Genomic DNA, 7,652 nt, shown 5'->3' with positions numbered 1-7,652 from the left:
CTCTTAAGTAGCCAAGGCCAGAGGGCCAGGGGCGGTTCCGGAGGGAGGGCGGGCTTATGCAAGCGGGAAAGGGAGGCACAGGGACTGGAACCTGTTGCGACACTGTGGGAGTGTTGTGGTCACGGTCACACTTAGACGCCTGCTATTGCTGTTGGGGTTCAAAGCAGGCATGGGCTGGTCCCAAGTGGTGACCCTGCCTCGCCTCCCCACACAGGACCCCATGTCATCAGAGGTCCTGTGCCCCTAAGAGGACCGCTGGGAAAGCTGGGAGGTACCGGTCCCGGAGACCAAGGCTCAGAGGGCCTCTCTGCTCACTGCTCACTCAAAATCGCTGAGAGCTTCCTGTCTGGGCACAGGCTTTTGGAGCTCACAGTGTGCTACTTGCTGGAATGCAACTTGGCAAATCTTTAAATCCCCAGCCCACAAAAATCACCACCAACAAAAAACCTCTTTAAACAGCCGTGTGCCCTCTGACCTAGCAATCCCGCCTTTGAACTCGTCCCTCAGTACATAATGAAGTCAGGTGTTAACAGGTCACTGCACTGGGTGCCTCGTGTTGGGACAATAGGCAGGGGGAGTGAGACCCAACCTGAGGTGTCCAGGAAAGGGCTCCGGTTGTGTGAATTATGAGCCAGCCATTTAAAGTGGGGTTGCAGAAATACATGCATCTCTTGATAAGGCCATCAGTTTCCAATGGCACCAGATAGTAAGGGTCTGAGTCTTTGATCAAAATCAGTCTGGGAGGAGCTAGGAGGGGTTGGGTGGGTAAGATCATGGATATTTAAAAACTCTTCTTGCTGAGCATATATTGCATTTGCAATAAGTAAAGATAATGAGATTTTATTTTGGGAAACAAAATGTATACTGGGGATTACATTTGATTTTTGGAGTTTTGCCCTAGCATTCTCTATATTTGTGAGTTTTGTTCTGCCTCTGCCACCCAGGAAGTCTTCCATGACTACCCCCATGTGTCCTTGGGTTAGAGAAAGGTCCCAGAATCCTTTACACTTTTTCCAGCAGAGTGTTAACCCCTTTCTGCCTTTTAGTAATTGAGGTCACTTAGAAATATGCTCACAGGGGCTGGGGTTGTAGCTCAGTGGTAAATCACTTGCCTTGCATGCATGAGGCACTGGGTTTGAATCTCAGGACCATCTAACAATGAATAAATAAAGATATTGTGTCCATCTACAACTAATATATATATATATACTCACAAATTCTCTGACACTCCTTTCATCCAAAGGGGAGGTGTCTGTCCTCTTCCTGTGATTGGGAGGGCTTTGTGCCTGTCTGAGACTGAATGTGGTGGAGTCATAGAGTGGCTTTCCAGTGGCTCACAGAAGGCCGTGGGGTCAGTATCAGAACTTTCCCTGTCCTGCATAAGGAACTACCTGGGCCTCTTGCTCCTCTGTTTCTGGGGCTGAGGTTTGTGGGGGCCTTTGTTCCCTGACCCCCATCCCACCAGCCTGGTTGCTCCTGGACTGAGCCTTCTGCACCCCCTCAGCAGGAGCCAGAAGGACATGGATGTTCATTGAGCACCTACTATGTGCACGTTAAGCCTCACACACCTCTCATCTCTCCTGCAGCCTGCTCAGTGGGGATTCGAGTCTCATTTTCAGATGAAGAAAGGGAGGCTCTGAGGGTGAAGTCCTGCAGGCTACTGTCATCAGCAGGGACTTGAGCCCAGGCCTGCAGGATGCCACTCCAAGATGGTGGTTAGGGAGGGTCTCTCTGGGTGGGGCCCATGCAGAGTGAGTCCCTGAGGATGAGGAGGAGCTGGCCTTGGAGGAGCTGTTCCCCACCCAGCAAGGACAGAGGCCTGGGAGCAGGAAAGGGCTCAGGTGTGCCTTGGGGCCCCTGCTGCCTGGACTTCAGCCTACGGGGGAAAGCCACCCTGCCCAGCCCTGTCCCACAACCCTGTGTGGCTGCAGAGGGCTTCCTCCTTGGGGCTCAGCTCTCCCATGTCAAATGTCAGGACAGAGCAGGTGGCTCCGTGGGCCCTGCTAGCTGGGAGAGTACGAGAGAGGACCCTGGAGAGTAGGGACTTTGTGGGAATGTCACTGTCCTTCCTGGCAGTTTGAGGATGTCCCTAGATGAAGGCCACTTACAGGGCTGGGAATTTCCCAGAGCCGTGACCTTCGGACCTTAGCGCTGCCCCACCATGTCCCCTGAGGCCCAGGCCAGGCCTCCACCCCGCAGGGCCTGACCATTCATGGCTGGTGACCCAGGACCCAGCAGAGGCCCCGGGAGCAGCATGACCCCAGTGCTGGTCAAAGCCCGGGTCCTTTCCTTTACCAGGCTGTCCACCCATGTCTGCACCGTGGCATGCACCCGTGACCCCAGGGACCCAGGAGGCTGAGGCAGGAAGATTGCAGCTCAAGGCCAGTCTCAGCCACTTAATGAGACCCCCATCTCAAAAAAAAGGGCTGGGGACGTACCCCAGTGGTAAAGTTCAATCCCCAGCACCAAATAAATGAAATGAATAAATCAACAGGATGAAACTGACCAAATTATAGTTACATTGTGGGGATGCACAAACATGGAACATCAAATCTCACTGTCATAGATGGTTACATGCTAATAAAAAGGAAAATGAAAAGTGAAACACCAAAGAAAAATTAAATTAAAATAAATAAATAAGAATGGCTGGTGGCATCCATAGAAACACCTCCTGTGGCCAGGAGGAAGGGTGCTTTTTCACCAAAGATGGTGGTCAGTTTCTTCTGACTGCAAAAGTGTTGGGTGAAAATCTGGAATTTGGAACCTGAAGTGCCCGGAATGCTGAACAGCACACAGTAGGTGATTGTTGAGGGAACAAATGAACTTGATGTTTAACTTGGTGGACTCTGGTGCCCATGGCCTAGTTTGCAATTCTGACTCCCCTTGTGGGTATCCTTGGGCCCTCTGTGACTCAGTTTCCTCATCCATAGTTGGGCTTAGCCAGAGGGCAGCATGACAAGAGGTCAGAGGTCAGGGCACCTTCTCTGATCACTCCTCTTGGATGAGTCCTGGAAAGAGCTGTGTAGCTGTGTGTCTGCCCCACCCATACCCCTGGCCCATGGCACCTGCCTTCCCTGGGTGGCTGCCAACCCCTGGCTGCTGTGAGCCTGGGTGCTTGTCCTGCCAGGTTTCTTTACTGCACATGTCCCCAGCTCTGCAATCAGCCCTTCATGCAAACCCCAGCCAGCCTTGCAGCTGGGTTTGGGTCCTGCCTGGACTCTGATTGACAGGCTTAGGGATCTTTGGCAGCAGGTGTCTTCCTCTCGGGGACAGCTTGGAATTCTTTTCCAAAGTCCCACAGGGACAGTAGACTGCTGAAGACAGGATTCGGCACACACAGCTCTCTGTGTTCTGCCAGGGTCCTGGGGCCACTGAGGCAGCTTCATGGAGGGGATGGCGCTGGCTGGAGCTGGAAGGTCACATGGAGGTTTTGCCGAGGCGGGAGGGAAGGGCAGGTCAGGGAGGGCGAGTCAATGTCAAGGCCTGGGAACAAGCAGGCTCGGGTCCCTCTCAGGGCTCTGCTCCTGCCAGGCCGTGGAACCTGGGGACAACTCAGCTCCTCCTGGTCCCCCCAGTGCAAAAGAGGGCCGGGACTAGAACTGTGGCTGGGGAACTATGATGTGCCGGCAAATCCCCCAGAGATCTTATTTAAATGCAAATTCTGACTCACAGGGTTCCTGCATTTCTAGTGTTCCTGATGCTGCTTCTAGAACTGGGGACGACAGGGCAGCAGGTTCCCTCCTAGCCCAGCGATTCTGTAACCCTGCTTCAAGTTCAATGCACTTTTCTAAGATGGGGCCCACACTCCTGAGAACACTAGCTCTTGCTGGAAGATGATAATCCTAGGAAGACCCGCGGCATGGATCGCTGCATGGTGCTTCGGGGTTAGGGGTTTGACTCTGCAGATCTACGCTGGCACCCAAGCTCACATGCAGGCACCTGCTCGGGACCTTGAGGCATGTAGATTTGCAAAATATAAATAGTAATGCCAGTGGTAATCCAGCAAGGTTTGCAAGTTGTGTGACATCTACCTGAGATGCTAGGAGACCCCACGAGCAGGGCTGGCCACCCAGATCCGCAGCCCCTCACGCCAGAAAGAAGTTAAGGAACCCGAGGCTCCTTCCCTCCTCCTAACCTCCTCCTTCTGCTCTTTGTCCCTGAAATTGGCAGCATCTGAAATCACAGCACTAGTTTCATTTTACTGAATTTTGATGGCTTTGGGGCCCTGAAGGAGCTTCTGTTAAAATGGAAATTTCTCAGCAAGAAGAAATTGTTACTGAACTGTGAGGAAGAGCAGTCCTATAACCAGCGGGGCCCTGATTCCTGACCCAGGCTGGTCCAGGCAGATAGCGCTGGGCATATCTGGGTCCCTGACAGAGGCTTTGGGTCACACCGATGTGGGATCATCTCCTAGGTCACTGTTTTGTTTGTATTTACAGCACTGGGTATTAAACCCGGGGGTGCTTTCCCACTGAGCTGCATCCCCTTCCCTTTTTATTTTTTATAAATAAATAACAGGCTCTCCCTACATTGTCCAGACTGGCCTGGATCTTTCAATCCTCCTGCCTCAGCTTTCTGAGCCGCTGGGATTACAGGCGAGTGTCACTGTGCCTGGCTAACTCCTAGGTCACTTTAAAAATTCATATTTATGTGGCAGGCTTTGGGAATACAGTTGTGACAAGCCAGATATCATCCTTAGAGTACGGTGAGAAGAATGGGGCTTATGAATATTTAGAGCTAACTCAGATCATCCCTGTCAACTCCTGTCCCACAGATTTCCCATGCATTTGATTTCTCTTAACAGTAGGTACTATTCTCCTGTTTGCTCTACAGCTGAGAAAATTGAAGACCAGAGAATCAAATGAACTGCCCAAGGTCACACAGCATGAAACAGCAGAGCTGGGGTTTGCAAGTGAGGATTCTGGGAACACAGCTCACACTCTTCATGACTGAGTTGGGAGCTTGTCATCTGAACCAGTGATTCCTCCTGTGACCTCATGCCAAAGAGGAGGGTGAGAGTTTATTTTTATTTTGAGGTGGGGTCTTGCTATATTGCTTGAGCTCCTGGGCTCATGATCCTTCCTCAGCCTTAGCATGTTGGTACATGCTAACTGGGACGATAGCGTGTGCCAACAACCCCCACCCCCCCAAAAAAAAAAATCTGAGGCTGAGATTTTCTCTTTCCTTTGCAGAGGAGGGAAGAGGACCAGAGAGTCTAATAGCTCACGTAGGTCACGCAGCCTGTGGGGGCTGATGTTTGAAGCCAGGTCCAAGTGACTCCATCACTGGAATCTGGAACACTGAACTGAGCCACTGGGCAGGCCATGTGACCTCTCTATGGACTCTTCTGGAGAATGACAGCCACCCTGTCTACCCCTGGAGATTGTCATGAGGATTAAATGGGATAATTAACCCGAAGAAATGGAAGCAGGACAGGGCTGATCACCGCCACTAATAGAGTCCAGCAACATGGCAAACCTGGGGTCAGTGTCCTTGTGAGCTCTCCCCTTCCCTCCCACTAGAGGGCACCTCCTCTCACATTTGATAAATCAGAACTTCCAAAAGGCACTGCAAGAGGGCGATGCTTGCTCATCAGGAAGCTGCTGTGACCATGAGCTTCCAGGCAATCCTGGGTGGACACTTTTAGAAGCATTTTAAACTTTTTTTTGCAACTTTATTGACATAAATTTTAGATGCCATAACATTAACTCATTTAAAGTGTCCAGGGGTTTTTTGTGTGTTCACAAAGTTGCAAAACCAACCCCACCATCTAACTTTAGAACCCCGTCAACGCCCCCAAAGAAACCCGGTGCCCATTAGCAGGCACGTGGAGCAGGCAGTGATCAGCCTGAAGGAGAAGCTGCTCTAATCGTGGGATTGGAGGCCGCTTGGAAGATCCCCTGGGGAACATGGGGGTACGTGCCACAATTCAAACCGACAGCGACCATCATTTCCTGCCACAGGAGAGAGGTTCCCGTGGGAGAGCATGTTCCACTCCCCAGTCATCGGGTCCAAGATCTAATTGCATTTGTTGTATAGAGAGTGGGGCAAGAGCTGCCCACGTGTTCTGGAGAGCAGAGGGGAGGTGCAGGAGAGCTCCAACTACCTCCAAGAGATTCACAGGAGGAGGTCGGGATGGGGGAGGCAGCAGGGTCGTGTCTCTGTACCTTGCAGCTATTCTTTCCACAGCAGCCAGAGGAGGCTTTCAAAAATGGGAATCGGATTGTCTCATTCTTGTGCTCAAATATCTGATGCCTTCTCCTACTTTGGGGACAAAACTCAGAGTCATCATGGCCTCCCAGACTCATCATGGCCTCCCAGACTCATCCCAAGTCGTGCTTCCCTTTGCTCTCTTCTGGCTTCGCTGGCTGCTCTCCTGGTCCTGTTCAGGGCCTACACCAGCCTTTGGCAAATAGAAACAGGGGGACCCTCTTGGCAGACAAAGGAGAGGGAATTTTGCTTCCCCGAGACTGGTGCCTTTTTATAGTGTACAGCCTATGCAACTGAACACAGAAGTCCTGCCTTAAACACACCAAACCCCTGAAGAAACAGGATTTTGACATCCATGAGGAGTGAAGAGAGTATGGGCTCTGATGACAAAGGGATAAGAATCCCAGCTTTGCCACTTGCCAGTTGTTGATGTGGGGAGAATGATTCAATTTAAGAGGACAGAGCAAGTCCCCCCTGGGAAGATGTGCTGGCTCCCATGAGTGTTTGGTCAATAGTCCTCCTTCCCGCATGGCCCTAGAGCCTCAACTCCATTCAGCAAAAACGGACGATAACTGACCTATGTGTGTTAACATACCTTTCATCTGCTTTTCTTCGGTACAAAGGCACCTCTCCATCCTCCCCACCGCCAGCCTGGCTGAAGTTGGAATAACAGATCAGGTTCCTAATTAGCACCGGCTCCTTTCCGTTCCTATCCTTCCAAAGCTTCCAGATGGCCCAAAAGTACCATTTTGGTAACTCAATATGGTGGTGTCTTCCTCCATGCCCCCCCCCACCTGCTTCAACCCATTAGGTGTGTTCTTGCAGGTTCTAGTTTATGATCAAACATCTCCAGCTCAAAGAGGCCTCCCAGGACTGCTGGACTGGCAGGAAGTCCATCTAATGGCTGGGATGATCCCACTGGTGTCCCATGGCAGGAATTGCCACCCCCTGCACACCAGGACATCCATCACAGGCCCAAAGCAGTCTGGGCTGGTGATCTGGCTTCCATGTCAGGGGAGAGTTGTGGGGAAATGCACCCAAGGATGGCCTGTCTTCCCAGGCCCAGTGTTCCATAGTGGGCACCATGACAGGGCAGAAGGGCTTGGACCAAGGGAGCCATCACTTTGGGCTGGAGCCCAAAGGCACTGCGGGAAGCCGGGCTGTGCAGGACAGCTGTTCAACAGCGACACCGTGTGGTGATGACAGGAACCAGCATCCCAGCGTTGGCTACACAGGAATAAGCTGTGCAAGATCATCATTAAACAGCGACACCTTACGGCAATAGCAGGAACAACAGCCCAATGAGCTGACCCTGAGAAGCGCCCTCCCTTTGGACTAAGAACCCCAAGAACATTTGGGGTACAGGGGACTTTCTGCTCATGTAAACATGGCGGGGGACTCAAGATATTAGTCGTGGAAATGAAGAGGCAATTGTATCTGAG

Source organism: Ictidomys tridecemlineatus, chromosome 5, assembly GCF_052094955.1.
Source record: "Ictidomys tridecemlineatus isolate mIctTri1 chromosome 5, mIctTri1.hap1, whole genome shotgun sequence".
Classification (NCBI taxonomy): Eukaryota; Metazoa; Chordata; class Mammalia; order Rodentia; family Sciuridae; genus Ictidomys; species Ictidomys tridecemlineatus.
This window is presented reverse-complemented; position numbering follows the sequence as displayed.